We start from the raw sequence: 23,738 nt of genomic DNA on the forward strand, positions 1-23,738 counted from the left end.
TTTTTTTTACAGATATATAGTCTTTCAAGAATTCATCAATGATTAATAGATTCTAAAAATTATTTGCGAATTAAAACTATTCTAGGGTAAATGTTCAAATTTATCCATTGACCACCCCCCAACTATCCTGATTTGGTACAGATAATCCTGATTGATCCTCTGTCAACACCAGGTGCTGTAACAGTGGAAGGAACTGGCAAAACTACCTCTGCATGCTCCTTGCCTAAGAAAACCCTATTAAAATTCATACGTTCACCATAAATTATCAGGCAACATGAAGGCACCCCACTATTTCAGTTGCTTTTTAAAATTCTCAGTTTCTCTCTCTTTCTCCCATTTTTCCCTTTGTCATTAGCTTACTCCAGCTGATACAACCTGAGTTCAAAATGCAAAAGTAGCTTACACTCAATTCCACAAGGAGAAGAGGAAAGGAGAGTGCAAAAGTTTGTCCTCCTGAGTAGGCAGAGGCAAAAGTAATATGCTGCACCCTCAAGTTGTGTGTTCTTCCTCATTAATAGCATCTGCCCTTTTGACTATGCCAAGATGTTACTTGATCACATGTATCTCTGAATAAGTATGAGCCACTCCTGGTGGGGGACCAGTATTAATCCCATACTTGGGCCATCATGATTAGAATGTGTGGGCGACACATGGCTTCCATTTGTAGAATTTAGTCTCTCCCTTGCCTGATTCTGTCCTGTTTGATATATTGGGAATTAGCACTTCCCAGTGAGATGGTCATGTTTATTTTGTTTATCTTCATGGGTTTGCACAAATTGTAAAATAATAATCTTCCTGGTCTTGACACATAGTTTCTTCTGACCTAACACTTTTCAAGAGACTTTTGCAGGTCGTTCAGTAGTTCTCTCCTTCATTTGTTGCTGGTATAGTGTTTGATGTTATGTGGAGAATTTTAAATCTATTTGTTTGCTTTAATGCATACCTTCAGACTCTTCTTCTTTGGCAGTCCCAATTAATCCTTTGTCAACCCACTTTTCAACTGCTTTTAAAATGTCCCGTTTCTCTCTCCTCTTCCCAATTTCCCCCCTTTTCTTCAGTTTACTTTAATTGCTGCAAAGTGAATTCAAAATACAAAATTAGTTCGCATTCAGTTAGCTTGTTGGACAGGGAGATAACAGGAGGAAGGCTTCCATTTCCAGTAGATTCAGGCAAAACAAAATTCTGTAGCCTCTCTTAGCTTGTGTGTTCCTCATTAATGACTGTTGACATCTTGACTTCACTCTTTTGTTGGTTAGCCATATGTCTCCTGGATTTCATCTACTGCTGAAGGTATGATAATGCAGGGATGGAAAGACATTTGCTTTTCCATCAAATAGGACATGTTGCCTGGGGATTCTGGCAGTTGAAGTCCAAAATGCTTGGAGAGTCAAAGAAGCTTGTTGCACACATTATTTTCCCCATTATGAAAATGGGAAAGGGATGCTTGGGGCCATGCGCAACCGGGGAAAAACGGATTTTATTGCACAGTAAATCATCCTCAAAATGGCCCCATTCCGTCCCCCAGTGCCAAGCCATCCCCATTCAGTGCAGAGAAGTGTTAAATATTCGGGTCAGAAGTCTTCCGGCTGACCAAAATTATGCTCCTCAGCACTGAATGGGGACAGCTTGGCGCCGGGGGAATGGAAAGGGGCCATTTTGAGGTTGATTTGCTGTGTGATAAAATCTGTTTTTTCTTGATCGCATGCAGCCCCAAGCATCCCATTCCCATAATGGGGAAAATAATGTGTGCAATAAGCTTCAAAGTCTTCCCAAAGTTGATGTAATGGCTATAGTTTTGAATGCAAGTAGTTGTTTTCCTGTTGATGGAAGAACAGGCAACTCTGAAAGTGATATAAACTTTGCAAAGTTCTTCAAAGGGAAGATTCAACTATGGTAAGCTTCAGTGCTTGAACTGAACACGTGCAGAAATGTAATGTATGAAACTAACATAGAGAGAGGTAATCTATGAAAATTTCATAATGTTTAACACAGCTGCCTTACAAAGAAAGGACTACCTCACAAAAGGTTTTCTCAAGTGCTGATTGGAACAAGTTCAGGGCCTTTGCACATTTCAGCCATCAATTATGAATGCGTGCATCTTGAAATGCAAATATCTTTGTGCAGGGTATATCTTTATTTGTAGTAAATAATGAAAAGAATTCATTATGAGTGAATAAACCTGCCAGACAGATTTGGCTTGCTTGCCCATGTTTCTTAAATTCCTTTATGACTATGGCAATGAATAGATTAAAAACCATCTATTTTCCTCCCACAACCTAGGAAATGTTTTTAAATGGAAGTGGGAGAGAAAGAAGGGGAAAAGAGAAAGAGTGCTTTTCCCTTAACAAAAAACTGTTTTGTTGGGGGTTTTTTCTGTCACAATGTGAAGAACAGACACTATGTCGACTCTGACCTAATGGTTGCTTCTGTTGGGGAGGTAGGCTACATGTGTTCAGTAACAAGAATGGTTTGTTGGAACCCAAAACTCTTAGGGAACTAGGAGGTCTGGCACTGAGCCTGATGAGAAGGATTGTTACTGCTAAAAACGTTTTGTTTACTGAAGACCAGCAGATTCATCTGTGTTGGTTGACAGAAGGGACAAAGAAACGAAGTTGAGTATATAGTGGCTCAAATAACCAAATTTATGATTGCTAAAAGCGAGATACCATTGAGATATCTGAAAGAATATGGAAGAATTAAGATAGATATGAGGGTAAGTGGATGGATGGATGGATGGATGGGACAGACAGGCATACAACCAAATATGTCACATTGGGGATTCTGAAGGAACTGGTGTATATACTACACCTGGAGTAACAATCTTTCATCAATACCCCACACTGTACTGTTACCGATTAAAAAAAAAGTAGTAAGAGAGTTTTTCCCATATGAGGAAGTACATGGATGGCAAAGGCTTTCATGGCCGGCATCCATAATTTTTTGTGGGTTTTTTGGGCTATGTGACCATGTTCTATAAGAGTTTATTTCTGATGTTTCACCAGCATCTGTGGCTGGCATCTTCAGAGAATGGTGTTAATAAAAACACATGACTTATACTTGTGGAGTTTGATGAGAGCATTAAAAAAAATAGAGTGTGGCAATAACTCTAGAGCAGTGTTGGCAACCTTGGAGACCTGCTAATGTGGACTATAGCTTTCATCATCATTGACTATTAGCCATGCTAATTGAGGGCCTGAACAGACAGGCCAAAATAAAGCTGCTTCGGGTAACTTTGGAGGTTTAAATGACCCACACATCTTAAGAGGCCAGAAGTTGTGCCAAAGCTTAGGACTGGAGCGTGGCCTTGGCGCAGCTTCTGGCCTCTTAGGACGCATGCAGCATTTAAACAGCATACTTCCAAAGTGACCAGAAGCAGCTTTATTTTGGCCTGTCTGTTCGGGGCCTGAGATTTATGGTAGTTGGATTCCAGCCATAACCAGCCCTGCTCTAAAGGAATTATGTAAATAAATTATTATTCTTGTAGCACAGACATATTGTATAGAGTCAACATGGGTAGAAGTCCTGTGACAACTAAACAATTAATCCTCATATGGCAGAGATCTCTTAGGAACCCAATGCAGCAGTCCTAATGGGCTCAAGAACTATGAATGATAAATCAGTGAACCACTGTTTCTGGTCTTTTGGGAAAGGTTTTCAATAGCTCTTGTGCTGCTTAAAAATATTTCTAGACAACTGGAATCATAGTATAGTATGTTTGTAGAATAGATATTCTGAAAATCTCATGAAAGTTATTTAGTCCCTCAGAAAGTCTTATAAAATTGCCATTCTACTGCCTGCAAAGGTCACTTACATATTCAGAATCACTCTGGTTGAGGAGCCAAATAATCCTCCTCCTCCTCCTCACACTGCCTTTCACCTTTAAATGTCTGAGTGAAAAGAGAAACAATAATAAAATAAGTGGTTTTATTACTGCTTTAGAGGGGGGAAATGACATTTTCTTAACCTCTTAGGCAGCTGGGATTTTCCATCACCTTTGGGATGTTAATGTAAAAATGCTGGGAAATGTCAGCTCAGAGCATCTACAGAAAAGCTGGAGGGCTTTAGTGGCTGCTTAAATCTGCTGGCAGCTTTAAATTTTCCTACAACCTGGGTTGAAGCCCTATCCTTGTTTATGTCCACTTCATATTTGTATGCCACTGAAAGCTTTATCTATAAACATCCAGGCACCTAATTATGAATCTCTGGCCAAATAGGTTCCATGCATTCCATACAAATATTTAAAGAAAAGGATGTACACTGTGGCTAGAACCCTGTATGTGTCTTACACGTCCATAAGCTTACCTACAATAGTGGTTATACAATTTGTCTTGTGTGCGATGCTCATATTTAATTTCAGGTTGTGAAAGTGGAGCTGTGCGCATTTGGTTGTTCTTTCATTTGTGTATTCAGTGCTGCAACTAATCATGCACCGTTGCTATTCAACACAAGGGACATACAGTATAGCAATCCACATGTATGGTATGTGAACCCATGTTTAAGGAGCAAGTCCATCATTGAACCACTGGATCTCAATGAAGTACCATGTCTGCAATACACTGTTCAGCCTATACTAAAACACATCAGCACTTATGTACAGGCTACAGCTGCAGTCAGAGAAATGGTGACTGTTTATATAGTTGTGGGAGTGGGATTCAGGAAGTTGCAAATCATGATCCCTGCCCTACAGGTCTTTCAAATCTGTCCACTTGTTAATTTGTGTTGGTGTATGAAAGTAAACCTGCTCATCAAAAGTCAGTTTCTTTGGGAAACTGAGGTATATACCTTTTCACACTCATATATACACTAAATTTTTCATATGGAGAATCTCAAAATGGAGTTACTCTTTAACAGTGTTTTCTATTTAGCTTTCAAAGAAGTAGTCATGCTAGTTTCTTCCAGTATAAACAAGGCGAGAGAGACAAAAATGTGACTACACCTTTAAGAGTAACTGGTTTTTATTTTAGCATGAGCTTTCATGAGTGCAAACCCACCTCTTTGGTTGCGGGTATTGCTTTCCTGTAAATGCAGAGGTTGACTGTAATGCTCAGAATCCCCACCCCACTAGTATGGCTAGTATTATTTTGCCAGTGGCCACACCAGCTGGAGGATTCTCGATAGTATTATTTCAGAAAAGTAAAATTTTAAGCTCTGCATGCAGGGTACTGAAAACACAAAGGTGGATATTTGTAGAGATAACTTTATTTCTGTGACAATTAAAGGAGCATAAGTTTGAGGTGCTACACTAAAGCACCTCTGGATGGCTAAGCAGGAGAGCTGCCCTTCTTGCCACCAAACATAAGACAATATTGGAGGAGAATCTGCCCTCTGCCCTCTCTAAAGCACCAAAGCTTTTAGTGCTAAAACCCCCTGCCAGCAGCAGAGCTGTGCACTGGAGATAAAAGAAGCCTCTCTCATCTTTCTCATCATCTCTGAGGGGGGAAAAAAGGGAGAGATAACCCAGCCTCCATCTGCATTGATATTTACACACTTTGCCAAATGACAACATCATTATCACTTTCTCAATATTTGAGCGACCGAAATATTTTCTGCATAATTTAACGCTCATTCAAGATAATATATTCCAGGAAGGCAAGAAAGCATGCCACAACTCCCAGTTTCCCATCATGGTTCCTATTTTGGTTTCACAACCTTGAAAGGATTGCCGGGTGGGGGCTAAATAAGAGGCACCAGTTTTCCTTATGGTATGGGACTTATTTCTGAAAGCTCCAGGCACCAGCAAAATCTGGGGAGCCCTGCCAATTATAATGTAATAAAAATGTCATGCTAAACTCCTGGGACTTGGTAGTAGCTGCAGCAGCACATTGAAACTGGAAAAGAAATGTCTGAATTTTCCCTGGGAGAATTAAGCTGGAATGCAGCATTTCTGAGGCCAAGACAGCACTAGAAAGCCGAGATTACCCTCGCACAGCATAATCTTCTTAGGTTTTGTTCAGAGGCGTCACTGGCCTGCTTAAACAGAACAGGAGAGGGGGGGAGCAAAATTCCCATCCCAGTTATTTAAATCTACCTAATTCTATAGTTTTTTTTCCCTTTTTCTTCTTTCTTCTCTTCCAGTTCTTCCTTCCATTCTGTTGGTCTCTGATGATTGACTACATAGCCCCCCTTCCTCGCACACCCATAGACATACAGGTCCCATCTACTCATGAGGCATGCTCCTGTACTTGTATTCTAACTGAAGCAGCTACAAGAATGCAACCAGTCATGGTTACTGGAGGGGAGCAGTTCCTCTGCTGGAGGGGAGATGTTAAAAAGAAAGAATAAGCAAGGAAAATTCTTCCACCTCTATTCATAAGGCTGGCCTATGACGACAGCCAAAGAGATGCTGAAACATTGACTGTGTCTGCAAGTAGCCATAGCAGGAGTGTATGTATGCACACACGCATGGGTGTGCACACATAGACACACACAGACACAGTGTATTCTTAATGTGGGAAAACAATGCATAACACTGACATATCACGAGAAGCTGTGGAAATTTGGAATGAAGGCATTGCTCCTGCACATAAGAAATTTGCCTCCTCAAATGAAATTTTCCTCCAGTCCTCAAATTTGTAACCCTATATTAATGTAAGTTGAATATTTAGAAATACAGTTCAGTCATCCAAAGAAAAGGAAAGGCAAAGTTACTAAGGGAATGTAAACACAGCAATTATAAAGGTTTTTAATGTGGATGGTTTTCAGTCTCATTCTCTACAATGCTGGAAATATGCTGGACGAAGGATTTTTTCCCCCCGGGTATGTGGCCGTGTTCTAGAAGAGTTTATTCCTGACATTTCACCAGCATCTCTGGCTGGCATCTTCAGATGCTGGCAAAATGTCAGGAATAAACTCTTCTAGAACATGTCCACATAGCCCAAAAAACCCACAAAAAACTATGAATGCCAGCCATGAAAGCCTTCAACTTCACGAAGGAAAAATTAATTGAGGATGAGAAAACTTATTTGGAGAGGCAATACACTTATTTTGCTCATCATCTGTACCTACATCCTGGGAGAGAGAGTTAGCTAAGACTCTCTTACCTGGAATTTCTCTGTTTTAATGAGAATAAAGTTTTTGAATGCATTGGTAATTTTATTTATGCCCGCCCCCTTCCAAAAAAAACTCCTAGATGATTCAAGGCAGCTTACAAATTAAAACAAACACATTATAGATAAAATAAAGTAAAGGTCAATACTGAGCTGGTTTGAAAATTTCAGTAACATTTAAAACAATTTAATACATACACTCAAAATGTAACAAAAAGCCATTTTTAAAAAATGGCCAGAATTCTCTGCCATAGTCTACACTGTGTAACATTAGTTACATAGCAAAGGTGCTAATGAATCTTGCTAGTGGACTGTAATGATGCATAATCAATTCTGGCAAGAGCATCCCAATTCACACTGGGCTTTACCAAGGCACATTAGCAGTCCCTAGCTAGTGCCCTGTTGTGCATCAGTCCTGATACTCACTGGTCACTTTGCTGGCTCCCCTACATAGTAATATAATAGCAGCCCCTTGCTGAATGAGGGCATTGCAAAACTGATCAATTCTATTTCCTGCAGATGTAAGCGAACTGACAAAGTCGTATTTCCCAGAGTGAATTTTGGCAATTATAATTAAAAACAGTACAGCATCATGTTAACAGCCCTTTCTTCAAAAACATTCAGGTGTCAAAAGCCTGTCACAATTAAAAAAAAAGTCTTTACATGCTGACAGAAGGCCATTAAGAAGAATGTTGTTTTAGCTCCCCATATTATTATTAATTGCTTTATGTCTACAGTGGATAGTATGGCTCAAGGACAGCCTTACCAGACCTCTCTTGTCTAGCGTGGATTTTTCATCCTTCCCACAGAACAGGGAAGTGGGTTTTTTGCTTCTAATTAGTTCATTCCTAATTACTTCTCTATACATTTAAAGAGAAATGTTATAGGGATAGTGTTGTTAACTACTATGATAAGGGCACAGTAGCACAGCGTGTTTTCATGTAATTATCTGGAAAGCTCAAAATATGGGCCAGTCTCATTTTGTGATAGGGAAACAATAACCATATTTCCACCCTTGTGGAGTTTTTAAACACCAGTATTCAGCCTGGCACAGCATAACAAGTTGAAAATCTGTCTTTTCCTGGTTTCTGGTGATTCTAAAACATAAAATGTAGCTTCTGGGACATAGGCATCTAGAGGCTCTTAAACATCATGTAGCATCCTATAGCATAACCCACACAGGAAACATACTGCCACATTTCTAGTCCAACCTGTCAATTTGTTGGCCTTTCTCAGATTATACAGTTCTATGCATATAGAAGCATAGAGTTGAAAGAGACCTTCCTGTCCAAACCCATTCTGCCATGCAGGGACTCGTGATCAAAGCACTCCCTGACAGATGGCCATCCAGCCTCTGTTTGAAAACCTGCAAAGAAGGAGACTCCACCACACTCTGAGGAAGCATGTTCCACTGTTAAACAACTTTTACTGGTGAGAAGTTCCTCCTAATGTTTAGATGGAATCTCTTTTCCTATAGCTTGAATCCACTTCACCGTGTCCTAGTCTCTGGAGCAGCCAAAAACAAGCTTGCTCCATCCTCAGTATGACACAACAGTATTTGAGCAACCTGAGACAGTGGCTGGATTTATTTACTTTGCATATACATGGAGTGTATATACTTATATGAACTATGGATCAATGAGAAATACACTGAGCTTGCATTTCAATGTGGCAGTACTATTTTGAAAACTTGCAGTAGTGCCAAAATAATGCATCTTGCCTAGACACTGTGTACATTGCAAAGACATGCAAATCATATGGGAAGGGAAAATGTGCACCAGGGTATGCTTATGTTGACATACTGAGCAGAACTAAAAATTTGTACAATTCTGATATGTGCACAAAGACATTTCAGTCAATGGAAAAATGTTTACAGTGGATTGGGTCAAAAGAAAATTTACAAAAAATTCATAGTTTTGAAATGTCCATGGAAATACAGACAAATTTCTGTGTAGGAAAAAAAAAAGTCATATAGGACAAAGATGGAAAAATATACCAGTGGAAAAAAAATGAGAAACTGGGTAAGGAGAAGATGAATAGATTTATATGTCTGCAGTAAGAGCACAGATGACAAATATGCATACCCATGTGCTGTCTCAGCTCCTGATCCAATCATGGAATCTGTGCATAAGAACGGATAATCCAGTTAAGGAGTCTGTGCAAATTTATTTCCCTTACTAGATTGAAGAACATGTGTCAGGCTTGTTAGTGTCTCTAGCCTCACACCAAATTTCCTCTTGGTACTTAAAAGAATGGACCACGTGCACTTTCTTTTGTTCCTTTCTCATTGTTACACTGTCTAAGTTCTTCCCCTGCTGTGCAGAGAGTACCAATTCTGGTCAAAACAACACCATGGTAAAATAATAGTATGGGCTCTTTTACCAAAGGAAATGTACAGTAACTGTATTTTATTTTTTAATATGCAAACTATTTTAATATTGTAACAATTTAATTCTACTTTAATGTACCACTTTCCTGTGTTTTTACTTATACTGTTCTTTTAATATTGTGGGCTGCTCTGGGTCCCAGTTCTGGGAAAAGAGTGGGATACAACTACAACTACAACAACTACTACTACTACTACTACTACTACTTATTATTATTATTATTATTATTTACTGGCAGAATTTCTCCAAGTCTGTACCAAATATGCTAGCAATTGTTCTGTCCAACACCACTACCAATACTATGGGCACATGGTATTGGTAGTGGTGGTGGACAGAACAATTGCTAGCATACTCAGTGGACCAACAGGATTCCGGCTATAAATTGCAAAGGAGCAGGAACTAAACTCTCTTGCTTGTTACTGAGTTGACCAAATATATTACAACTGGCAACCCTGGGATGAGATACACTAAGTCTGAGTTGCTATTGATCTTTTCTGGGGCCATTATCACACGAGGGAAATGTACCCCTATTCCAAAGGAAAGGGAAAGTAGACCCAATTTGAAAATAAGCCAATTTACATGATTAATTATCTCATATGACGAGCAAAATTGTGGTCATTCCAAAGGCAAAGTAGAGCGAATGCAAAAAAAGTTATTACATCAGTACATGCCATGCGGATTCAACAATTTGAATTGGTACCCCTGTGCATGCTCAGTGGGGCTCTGAATGCATTGTGAATCTTTATACTTCCGGCATGAAGAAGGGAGCCACTTCCTGTTTCCTGTGAAAGCTAGCTTCATGTGAATGACTGCTTCACATTTCTTTTTCTCCATGCATATGGGAATGTGGAAGCACCCCCCCCACACACACACACACATATTTGTGTTCACACATGCATATGCATGCACACATAACCCCCCAATGGGCAACCATGGACATGGGTGGGCATATACGTATATGTAAATATAAACATATGTATGTATGTATGTATGTATGTATATGTATACACACATACACACACACACACACAAACACCCACCCACCCACACACACACGTATGCTCCATTTTTGCATCCAAACAAGCTGCCTTTCCATGGGCTTTAAGCTCCGTTTTTGCATCCAAACAAGCTGCCTTTCTATGGGTCTCTGTGTCCTTTTCCCAGCTCCATCAGAAACATCCACTTTTCCCCTCTTTGCCAGCACTGGAAGCAGAAGGATTTCCGGCTTCAAAATGGTGCAAAATTGCTGCGCTGCACCATGGGATATGTGGTACATTCGAGGTTGGGGGGGGGGATACCAGGCCCGATGCAAACTTGTATTCCACACCAACACCACATCGAATTGACTGCGAATTAACCTTGGAATAAGATTTGTGAATTCGCTAGTTCACCAAATTTACCTGTTTTTGGACTGATTTAGGATTGGGCCCGGAATGACTGTGCAATGACAGCAATAACGTGTGATAATTTTTTGTGAATTAACATGAATACACATTATTGGGCTTGGGATGGTATTGGATTGGCATTGGATTGCCTGGAAGTTTTCGTCGCCTAGGTCAGGGGAGGGCTGGCTGTACAATGAGACTGACTGGAGTGCTGGCTGCAAATAGCAGATTTTGGGTGACATGAAAGGGCAGCAAAATGGTTCTTTGTTTATTAGGAGTTTTTTGGTTTTGTTTTGTTTTTGTTTTACTGCCAGGAATGCTTGAGGAGGCAAAATAATTTGCCTTGCCTTGGGAATGGTGATTTGTTACTAATTCCATTTTCTGTTCAGGTAGTAAAAAGTCTAGATTTGGGCCCCGGTAAAGGGACATGGTTTTCCATTAGCAAAACAATTTGCCTTGCAAGTGTGAAGGTAAGTAGAATCCTCATTTGAAGCCGTCATTTGAGGTGGCATCTTTGATTTCCCAGACCCTTCATCTTGCATTTAAATACCATCCATGTCATTCATAAACTAATGCCCTAATTACACAGAACATGGCACTTAATGGCTAGTTTGCAGCAGGACTGGAAATTATGGCAATTTTTCAGGTCTGATGGTGTTTTATGTTTCATTGCTTTTATAAGTTGCTGGTTAAGATGATGAATTAAGAGGTGGAGCTGCACCAGCTGCTAATTTGCTTTGTAAAAGGAACTGTCTCACAGTGAGTCAGAGACCCGCAGCTTCTTGTTTAGCAGATCCAGCGATGAGGCAAATATTTCAAGTTCTTCAAAGAATTCAACTGTTCACAGACTTCACACTGAGAATGCCAGTTTAGATCGAGAAGGAGGCCTGTAGGTCACCAGTAATGCACATACTTTGTATACTGGAGGTCATAGGTTCAGTACCTGATATCCTAGGTAGGCTTGGGAAAGACTTCTTTTTGAGGTCTTGGTAATGCTGTGATCAATTACTGACAATATCACCTTCAGAAGGGATATGCTGGAAGTTGTAGTCCAAAAAGTAACCTTTCCAAAATGTCTGCTTTATACAATATCCTGACTCCTCTATGAGAAGAAACTTCATATGTTTATTTGAGCGTTACCTCCAGATGTTCAAATAAAAAGAGAATTTTGGGATTTGAATACTTCATTTGCAATATGGGAACATGTGTTGAATCCTGACCACCACAGCCACCATTACTACCATCTACATGTTCTGCTTGAAAACAAGGCTGAGAAGATGTGAGAGCACCTGAAAACAACATCAAAATCCAAATAATGACAATTGCACGGGCATGTTTCCCCTTAATCTCTACAGAGAAAAATGGTTTGTTGTTTTCATTTAGCCACAGGTTTGCTAATAATATTCAGGATTAAAAATATTAATTGTGTCTAGTATATTCTTATTCCACTTTTTAGCAGTACTCAGAGCACCAAGCAATAAAAATGTGAAAAATACCAACTCAATTAAAAAATCTCAATAAAACAGATTAAGGAAGACAGCAGTAGGATAAAACACAAAGTGGCAAGTTGAAATTGCATTAGCTGATGTTAAAAAAAGATCTTTGCTTAGAACCAAAGTGAGTACATTAAAGAGAATCAACCAAAGATGAGGCAAAATACCCTAATCTCTAGTCACCACTAGCCTCAACTGAGAGGGTGAGAGGTCTAGGTTATCACACAGGGTAAGGTAGGATCGCTCACATCCTTACCCCCATCTTTACCATGTCCTTATCACATCTGCCCTCATCATTGTATTAACAGTAGTTTCTGTTAATACATAGTGAGGGGGCCATGCCCCTTCACTGACAGGAGAAGGTTGGGATAAGCGTCATCTGAAAATCTTATGGCAATTGCATGATAAGAATGGCAGAAGGACGGGATAATGACAGGTGTCACGTGAGGATGGGAACATTCCGTCCTTTACCTCATGTTATAATCTCCTAGGAGAAGAGCTTCTGACAAAGATTTCAGCAAATGGCCAAAATGTGTAGAGAAAATAATGAGTGTTGTAATTGAGAAATCCTTGCAGGTAGATTAGTGATGATCCATGGAGGAAAAGGGTAGAGCAAGGAACTGGGAGAACCAGCAGAAGTTATTCATAGAAATATTTGTTTAGCAGTGAAAGATTTTCTTAGCCAAGATCCTAAATCAGTGGTTCCCAAACTTTGGTCCTAAATATGTTTTGAACTTCTGCTCCCAGAATTCCTGACAGTTAGCCAAGCTGGTTGGGGCTTTTGGGAGCTGGAGTCCAAAAGTCCTGTAGACCAGAGTTTGGGAATCACTGTCCTAGATTAATGTGTGTGGAGTGTACCATTCTACAAAACCAGCCAAAACCCATGATTCCACCTCTCCTCTCCTTTCTTCTTCTCCTTGCTGAGTTAATGGAATGCAGAGTAGTTTTCCACTTTGAACTAAGTTTGTTGCTACTGAGGTAAGATGAAGACAAAGGAGGGAAAGTGGGAAGAGTCAGGAACAGGGTCATTTTGCAAGCAGCTGGAAAAATGGGACAACAGACAATTAAAATTATAGCATCATAGATTAATCAGGGCTGTCTCTGCCATATTGGAGTGTTCTGTATGTAGTCAATGTATCTGTGAAGCCAGGATTTTTTTTCTACCTGTGTGCACCACTTTACACTTGCATGCATTGAACTGCAATTTTAATCCCTGCTCTTTCACTTCACATTTGAAGTTCTTTGTTGCCCTTTATTGTTCCAACCACTTTGAAAAATCTGGTGTTATCATTAAACAGCCACCTCATTCACCCCTAATTCCAGATCACATTTGAGCAAGTTAAAAGTGCTCATTATGACACCCATTAAGATCCTATCTAAGTATAGCAGGTAATTGGGAGGGTGGCAAATGAACCCAGATAGCTTTCCTGCAGGCATCGTATAAGATACACAGAAGCTGGAAGTTTGTTCTTTCAGACTGTTTATCTCTTGTGCCCATCTTCCATTTTGTGTTGATTCAGACAACGTATCTGTAGCCAGCACTATGGCAGAAAGCTAGTGTTCTTTCTTTTGAATGGAATTAGTCACCCTGATGATGGCACAGTTAGACATTCAATGAAGACCTCAAGAAGAGAAGAGCGTTAAACTGCACACAATTTCTTCCTCTCTTAGCATTAGCTTTTTTAAAAATAGCATGAGAAAGCAAAGCAAGAAGCTATGGCTTTGAACTTCTAATGCTATCACTGAATCTTTGAAGTAATTGGTGCATGAAATGTTCTCAAAATGCTTTTTAAAATATGATGCAGAATGGTGATGTGGAGTTGCAGGTTCCCCCCTCCCCATAAAAGAGTTATATGATATGCTGTTCCAGAAAATAATATACGTGGATGTGGAATTTACAGGGGAGGGGAAGAAGAGGAATTGCTGCAATTGAACAAATGCCAGAATTCCTGGGCATTTGATTTAGTTTGAAATGTCTAATCTGATCTCTTGAGGGATCCTCTCTGCTGTATTTTAGTAAATTTAGATGTTATTGAGATATTACTGTGAAAATAGGCTCAAAATCAAAGCTGGGGTAGTTTTCCCTTTTAGAACTTCGATTTTCATTATTGGGAAAAGCTTCCTAACATCTTTTTAAATAAGAGGGATTGGTTTGGTTACATTCAACATCTTCAAAAGTGTCTATAGAATGCTATAAAATGCTGAATGATTGCTTTATTTGTTTTATTGAATGAAAGTTAGTAAGATGCAGCACTCAAATTCTGATTTCAGTGTGGAACAGGACTGGAAGTTCATGTGAGCTTTGCAAGAAATTCTCAAGGAATCTGAGGGACTACTACAACTTTAGTCTTGGCAAAATGTGTCCCTCCTGATTTTGCTTCGCCATTTGGAAGCCACAAAGGGGAGTCATTAGGGCTAATTGGGGTTTAGTTTAAGAATGGAAGGATACTAGTTTGGCAGCATTTCTTATCACACACACCCCACCCCATTATAGTGCTTTGGCAATCCATGGTCTCATGATCTGTTTTCTTCATTGCCAGACTCTGCCTTCTGAGAGGAAAGGTCACAACTGCCAACTCCAGAAGCCAACTAGTGTTTAAAAATGCACACAGCAGCCAGCTTCGGTGTTGGTCACCGTGTTCATTGTTCAGCTCTTTGCAGGTCTGCTATGTGCACAATCACAAAACAGCCCTGCACAATCATGACTGTCAATTGCTTCCTTAAGCCAGTTGCTACGTGAATGTGCACACACAGAAGCCAGCTTCAGGAAGGTGTTGGCCACCATGATTGCTGCAAGGGAGGGAGGCGAGAGGGAGAGGAGCAGAATCATACCCACTCACACCACATGACTGTCTGAGAAGCAGAACTATAGTGGAAGGGACCATAGAATCATAGAATCATAGAATAATAGAGTTGGAAGAGACCGCAAGGGCCATCCAGTCCAACCCCATTCTGCCATGCAGGGAATCCAAATCAAAGCATCCCCGACAGATGGCCATCCAGCCTCTATTTAAAGACCTCCAAGGAGAGAGATTCCACTACACTCCAAGGGAAGAGTGTGTTCCACTGTCGGACAGCCCTTACTGTCAAAAAGTTGGTCCTAATGTTGAGATGGAATCTCTTTTCCTGTAGCTTGCATCCATTGTTCCGGGTCCTGTTCTCTGGAGCAGCAGAAAACAAGCTTGCTCCCTCCTCAACATGACATCCCTTCAAATATTTAAACAGGGCTATCATACCACCTCTTAACCTTCTCTTCTCCAGGCTAAACATCCCCAGCTCCCTAAGTCGTTCCTCATAGGGCATGGCTTCCAGACCCTTCACCAATCACACAAAGGCAGTAATGTAATAGCAGTTAGATTGAAAGCCTATTGATGTCAATGAAAAGGTGCACTACAATAATGAATGGAATGCAAGGCAGCAACAGGTTGGACACAATGCCATATGATATGAGCCAAAGACACTTTTAACCTGTTAAAATTGTGCTTTTCTAGCTGGTGTGATAAAGTCCATAGCCTATTTGGGTGCTTCAATTTTTCCTTTGAAAAAGAATGTTCAGTATTTCTGATACTAGGAAATCTTGATGGAATTTTTCAACTGATAACATTCCTTGACCTTACATATTTGATATTCCCCCATGGCACTGTCTCCTATTAATGTTTTTCTGCTGTTCTTTGTTGCCCATTCATTTTCTTGAACTCTTCACACTGACTGTGGGCTTCTGGATGTGGTGATCCTGTCTAGTATCTTGTCCTGTATGTGATTCTGTATGAAAGTTGCAATGCATAATAATGTTACCCTAGAAAATGTCATCATTGGTTGCTTTTCTGGCCTGCTTATTTGCCTGCCTTCTTGCTTACTTATACCATTGTTTCTAATGTTTTCCTAAAATAGCTTGCACAGTGCAGCTGTACTAAACATTTATCACATCCTCAGCAAAGGAGATTCATTCCACTCCTCCTCAATTATTTCCAAAGATGTATGTTCCAATTTGATATTAGTTTAGCTATTGCATAATATCAGCCTTGTAGGGGTTTTGTCCTGAGTGGATTATTTTTGGCTTTCTTTCACACAACTCTTTCAGACAACCTATATGGCTCATGGTTTCAAATTTTCTGATGCCATCCCTATATGTCCCATTGCAAGCTTTTCAACAGTACATCCATTTTTGTGCTTCCCCTTGAAAACACCCTGAGGAGTAGGTTGCCATCATGAATGCATCCTAGATCTCCCCCTCCACCCTCGATGTGTTCAGAACAATCTTCCTCTCCTTTTGCTCCCCTTATTACTTCTGCTGCTTAGGTTATGTCTTTCCCTATATCCTTGATTTAAGTTGACTTGACTTAAGTTTCTTTTCTTAACTTTGTATCAACTTGTTTTTTTAAAGCATGCTGTCTACCTTACTTGAACTTGGTCAATTTTATCCAAATTGGGATTGTCGTGTTGAGAAAAGGAAGCAGTCATAATTTCTCCTAGTTGAGCTTTGAAACCAAAATTCATCCACCTGGAGAGAAACAGTCTGGAGGAAGTGCTGGATGAAGGATGAGATTTAGCACCATTCCCATGGTCTGTTTCTCAGTTTGAGATTACCCTTAACAACCTACTTTGTGGCTATTAGGTTATTTGGTGAGGAATGGCGGGACTTGCAGTTTTACACCATTTGATGGATCACTTATTCCCCATTCTTGCCCCCTCCTTGCTGTGATATTTTACAGCAGTAGTTCCCAAACATGAACTGTCAGAAGTCATTGGGCTTGAACTCTCAGAAGCCTCTAACATGATTAACAGTAGTCAATGATTTTGAAAGTTGTAGTCCAACAATAGACTCAAGATTGGAAATCACTGCTTCAGAGTGTTCACCAATGCTTTCATGATATGGGAAACACTTGAAGGTGGTGGATAGGTGAGGAAGAGAATTAGGGTACCTCTGTTGGGAGCCTCCCTGCCATTGCAAGAGTTTTGCATTGTGGGTGTGCTCAATTCTGGGCCATTGCTTGTGTCTTAAAAAGAAATATGTGATGGCACTAATTTGCACTTCTGTAGCACCTTTTCCTGAAAAATTCAAAGCAGTAATTAAGTCTTGTGAGTCAACACCCTTGGGAAGCAAGGTGAGCGCTGATATCTCCATGTTAACAGGCAAGGGAAGTGGGTTGTGCAAAATGAGAGATCAGTTTGGTAACAAATGGGGAGAGGGATTTGATTTCAGTCTGTGTTTGCAGGGTGTGTGTGTGTGTGCCTCCAAATCCCTTCTGCATTAAAGGTAAAACTGCAGTTCAAATGGGCACCAGGAACTGATGTCTCAGTAAAGATTATCCCTTGATATTATGAGATAACAGCAAGGAATTTCAAAGTATTTCAATAGGATCTACTTTTGCTGGCTATTTGTGGTCATTCCTGGGTCACAATGTTTTTATAAAGAACTCTGAACTTTTACACACCATATAAAACAGATAGTTTTTTTATTTGTTTTTGTGGATTTTTTTTATACAATTGCTTCTCTGATGAGAAACAGGTGAACAGTCCATAAATTCATGGAGTAATTTTTCCCCTTCCTTTTCACTTACTTCAATTTCCAGTTCATTCCCTTAAGTGTGTTAATAAATAAAAGGTTCAGTTCAGTTTGGAGATCGTTATCACAACAGCATATGTGTAGGCATGTGTAAAACCAGTTACATAAGAATGGGAGTCTTTTCCCCTTGCATAAAAAAGTCAGCCACAACACAGTAGCTGCAACATACAGCAATGGTATCCTTGTGTTACCTCATGGAATAACCCTCACTTTGGAGCAAAACTGAGAAGAAAGCATTAAAAGAGTCTGTTGCTTAAACTGAAGGTATGAAGTCATCCTCAGAGTGTCAAAAACTGCCAGAAGTTCACAGCAAACACTAACAAAAATGGCATTTTCATCCATCGCCATGCGCTGTAGCATCAGTTATTCACCACACTTAGAGTGAGCACTGGAGGTTTGACAGAGGAAACTTTTTTTCCCCATGTCAGTACTGTATCATAATATGAATGGCCATTATGTGTGAAAGGAGTTGGCATATATAGCTCTTCCCAGTTTTTAGAGACAGCCAGGCTAGAAAGAGATCATAATTAACAGAGTGCCTGGTCAATAGGCAACTTGAAGCTGTGTATGTATGTGCACACAGACACAGACACTTTTCTTTTCATACTGAACTGTGCTGCTCTGGGTACATAATAGGGGTTCTCTGTGCTCACCTACCCACTGTCAAATGGGAAAACTCTCAAGTAACCCCTGTACCTCAGTGTAAAATGATGATAGCAATCTATGGGGCACAGGGAGGTTTGGATTAGAAACCAAACCAGTAAGGAATTTACACTCCTCTAAGGGAGTCTTTGCTTCCAAGCCTTAACTCTTTCTTTATTTGCTTCACTTATTATGGAGAATGATAATAATTACTAAGGATCTGATGTTCAGATATTTGGTAGATTATGGAAATTTAAAAAATCTGACACTTTATACATCTTGCTTTCACAGTAGGTCAGCACTACTGTGGGCTTGGAAGTAACAAATAAGGAGGGTTTTTTTGTGCATGTGTGTATTCAAGTCACCTGTCTTGTCTACTTATAGAGGCCCCATGAATTTCTTAGGTTTTTGTTAGGCAAGGAACACTCTGAGGTGGTTTTGTCAGTTGCCTCCTGGAAATATGGCTTTATAGTACCTGTTATCTGATGGCTTCCCATCCAAGTACTAATCAGGGCTGACCCTGCTTAGCTCCCAAGATCAGACAGGATCTGGTGCCTTTAGGGTATCTAAGTTCTCACATAATGTTAACAAATTAATTTTTACAATAACTCAAACACAGGTATATTATATTATGAAACATACTTAGGGATAATTTTCCTGCTTTTATTGTGTAACATTGGCACGGTACAGAGTACTAAAAAGAGGCACCAGGGAGGCGCCTCTCCTTGCTCCGCACCAGCGTTGTAGCAATCAAATTGTTTGTTACTGCTGTGCAGCAAGAAAAGAGCATGCGAAAGCGGCTCCTTTTTTGTTGCACTCATTGGCTTGTAGCATTCTTCTTTTCTTTCAAAATGATTAAAAGTGTCCAGTTACTTACATTTGTAAAACAAGAATGTAAAGTTGCAACCATACTTTTTATTCCCAATTTTGTTGGGAAGGGCAGATTATAAAAAGATAGAGACGATTACAATAATTGTCATCATCATAATGGTCATCGTTGTCAACATCTTTGGGGGACTTTGGAACTTTAACTATTAGTAGTTTTTTTCCCCCCAAACTGTGAAGCTATAGGACTACCTTTGTCTTTTGTGGAGACTGAGTGTTCTCTAGCTTAGGTTTTTTTGAATGTTAATAGTGGGGGAAGGGCAAAGTGTAGATATTGCCCTACATAAGACTTGTGCCCTGACCCTGAATTTTTCTTTGATTCACCAAACTGAGAGAGAGAGAGAGAGAGAGAGAGAGAGAGAGATTAAAAATAATTCACACCTAGAACTCTTAAATTTGCTGTATGTTCATTCCCTTGGTAATGTTGTCTGCCTCTACTTTGGATGCCTAAAATGTATCTCTGAATGTTCAGTAGAAGCTTTGTTACTGTAATGCTATGTTACTGTAATGCTAGAAATTTCCACTTAGCTACATGCCTAGTTTGATTCACAGTTTGACTATAAAGAATGAAATCACAACATAAATTGTCACTACCCAGAGGCTGTTCAGTGCATACTGTCAGGAATGATGGGAGTTGTAGCTCTTCACCTCTGGCTCTAACTCACCACCTTGTTATGCAGCAGTGCTGACCAGCTTTAGTCAGTGGTTAATGCTTTTCTTCCAAAGCAGCAGAGTTTCAGAGAATAGGCTGAAGACCCTGACAAACTCTCCAAGTCTTCTCACTCTTCTTCCTGAGATGTCTCCAAACTTCTCCAGGATTCTGCTGGCTCTTGTATCTTCACTCAAGACACCAGACAACTCAGTAGTCTTATATAAAAGATCTACTTTATTCTACTATATACAAATACTAATGCCCTCTACAATCTCCAATATCTCCAAAACACTCCAACTATCCACAACTACCCACAAAATACATTGGCAAACATAGCAATTATTATAGCCATTGTTAATCACCACCCACTAGTCAGTTTCCACCCAGTGGGCGTGTACATTCATTTTGATTGGTTTACATAGTTCAACCCATACTTAAGAATTTCATCATTTCACCTTGTACACTTAATGAATCTCAGGTGTTTCCAATTGTACATTCTATAATTCTGTCCTTGACATTCAAGACTTCTAAATTACATTAGCTTTTTCACCTGTGTGGCTTCTTAATTGCTCTTGCTTAGTCATTGTGACTTTCACATACATGTTTTATTTCTACTACTGTATGTCCCATGTTGCATTTTCCTTAACATGTATCTCTGAATGTTCAGTAGAAGCTTTGTTACTGTAATGCTATGTTACTGTAATGCTAGAAATTTCCATTTAGCTACATGCCTAGTTTGATTCACAGTTTGACTATAAAGAATGAAATCACAACATAAATTGTCACTACCCAGAGGCTGTTCAGTGCATACATGCATCCAAAGGCACACATAGAAAAATTGTCTTATGTACAAAAATTGGTTGACATCAGTAAATGATTTAAATTAGCAGTAGTTATGCAGTAATTGGGGGATTAGGTGCAATCTGGATCAAATTTAAAACATTTAAGGCAATTTGGTTTCCTTGCTAGAGGACAAAGGATGATGTAAAACCAGCAACAGAAGCAAAAAAATAACAAGCAAATTAAATTAGTGTTGCTAAAATTGCACTCGATCGTTCTGGTGACCATTAGTTAATGTACAGAACATCTGTAAAATCTCTCATTTAGAAAACTGCCATCCACCTAACTAAAATAAGATAAATAGCTGTGCTAACATTTAAAAGCAACAGAGGGCAGAGATATGGGGCAGTATTTGCATTGTTCATCAAGTAAAGCAGACTCAGTCTTTTACCTCCCGGAGGACCAAGTGACATGTGATATTTACTATATGTGCAATTAGTGTACATGTTTTGGCTATAAGTAGTTTTCATTATATGCAACATGTGCACTTTCTGTATGCCATCAACACAGATTGTTGATCTGTGCAGTAGTACAGTTATTCACATCTAGCATGATTAATGTGTACACTGCCAGTGTATACACTCACACAATTCTTCACATGTAATGGAATGTACACATACTATATAGACCTTTCAGGATTTACATTGTCATCGAAATATTCAAGCTTTTCAATTAGCAAACAGTAGAAATAAGCAATTTTCGGGTCTTATGCAATTTGGTTTTTTAATTTAAGCAATTATTCATAAAAGAACTGTAAAGGTCTCTGTGTAGCATCTGAGGGACAAAGCTCAGCTTTTTGACTCAAGTGGTAGGAGAGCTCTAGCCACTCTTGTTCTCATACTAAGTATAGGGGGCCAAGAAAAAGAAATAGTTATTACTCATCACTCATGACAGGTCACTGCATTTCCTAAAACCATGCCAGATGATGGATGAAATGGAAGCCAGTTGCTCATACTCTGATGCAACTGTTCACATTACACTAATATGCCTTATTGCCTACCAGATTTTGTCAATACAGAATGCTCTTCATAAACCCGTTGTCTATTGTGTTCAATATCACTAATGTTAAGGCTTTTTTAAATTGTAGAAGTTTTTTTTAATTAAAAAATGCATAGTGTGAGAACTTCAGTGAGTAAAATCAAGAGCTCAACTCACTTCTAAATGAATTTCTAAAATACATTTCAAATGTCCAAATAAATAAGAGCACTGTCATATTTGGGGAAACACTGCGGATAAAATTTACCTTGTAGAAGAATGACTCTTGCCAAGATCTTTGGCTCCATATGAAATGGAGTTATGCCAGATTGTGTAATCAGATCTACAAGAAGAAAATATCTCTGCGTTTCTGAGTGAATAGGGAACAGAGGGGAAATGGCTCAAGAGTCACTTTTTAATACAAAATCAACTTGATCATATTTTAAAATGAGCTTGTTCAACCCTGTAATGAAGTGATTATTCAGAGTGATTTGCCTTGGGTTAATTCAGCAATTACCTGGAACAATTTTTAGATGTCACAGGCATTCTCTCCCATTTTCCAAATAGCTCTTGGGCCATCTTCACATTGAATCTGAAGAGCCACTGGAGAATGAGGGAGAAAAGTGTTCAGATGCTGGTTCATGAAACCTCACAAACCAGTAACTTTAATATCACTGTAAGCATGCCAAAGAATGTCAGGAAACACTATTTTTTGTGGAGTTCTCAGGCTGTGTGGCCATTCTCTGGAAGAGTTTATTCCTGACGTTTTGCCAGCACCTGTGGCTAACACCTTCAGATTCTCTGAACTATGGATTCTGGCCATGAAAGCCTTCGATTTCACTCAGGAAACAGAGTTAGCATCTGATAGAACAGAACATTTCATGGTTTGAGCAGAGGTTCAGCATTTCAACCAACAGTTGAAGGCATGCTGGGGCAGTTTTTATTCAAGATGAGAATTGGTGTGGAATAGTATAGAATGCTGGAAATGTCTCTGGGCTCAAGAACACACCAGGACTAGACACACACACATAACCACACACCATACCCTCAGGAATTTGGAAGGAGAGCAGGGTATAAATTGGATAGATTCATATAATACTTGCAGAGGGTAATATTAAATCTCCCCTCTTGTTCTGTTGGATTCATGCAAGGGTTTTCATATTGTTGACCATGACCTACATTAGGCCAAAATAATTCTAGGCTACTTCCTTATCAGGTTGTCTAGAATTTGGGACATCACATTACTGACACTTCAGGTAGATTCCAAAATATCTTAACTCTCTAGTCAGTGAGAATTCAGATAGAGAAGCTGTCTGCATCAATGTGATTAATGCTAGTTTTAACTCAATTGTCAAGAATTAATCAATTGGCTCGATACTTATGGATTTATTTCAATATTTCAGTGTGCAAAATCATCAGTGAACATTATCTGAATTAAGACAGACGGGCATGAAGGGAAGAGAAGTAAATTGCTTTATGGATTTTCTAAGGCATATTATACAAATAATTTGGCTTAAAAGAAGAAGGTTTCAACATTATATGTCTGTATCTTCAGGTTTTCACATGGGGATGTAAAATTTGCTCATAGTTATGTGTGCAGTGGATTCAGGTAATGATGAAAATGCAAACTATCCTAAGAAAGGCAAGATTTGGTGGCAGTTAACCATGATTGGAATTTTTTTTAGATATAAAATGTATTTCATTTTAAAGTTTAATGTTTAAAACAGTCCATTAACAATTCCTCAACATTTTAAAGATCTGAAATAATTACAATTCATTACAGTAAAACTCTGTTAAAAACTAGAAATGCCATTGCATATCTGAATGGGATAGGCAAATCTGATAATTTCTCTTTCTTCCATAGTCA

General features: G+C 39.3%; 1 protein-coding gene across 25 annotated transcripts in view; it reads left to right on the plus strand.

The window, feature by feature from the left end:
* The window catches only part of NRXN3 (neurexin 3), a 1,626,608-nt gene that overhangs the window by 1,071,364 nt on the left and 531,506 nt on the right, over positions 1-23,738 (plus strand). The gene's annotated exons all lie outside the window — the stretch shown is intronic.

Source organism: Sceloporus undulatus, chromosome 1 (assembly GCF_019175285.1).
Source record: "Sceloporus undulatus isolate JIND9_A2432 ecotype Alabama chromosome 1, SceUnd_v1.1, whole genome shotgun sequence".
Taxonomy (NCBI): Eukaryota; Metazoa; Chordata; class Lepidosauria; order Squamata; family Phrynosomatidae; genus Sceloporus; species Sceloporus undulatus.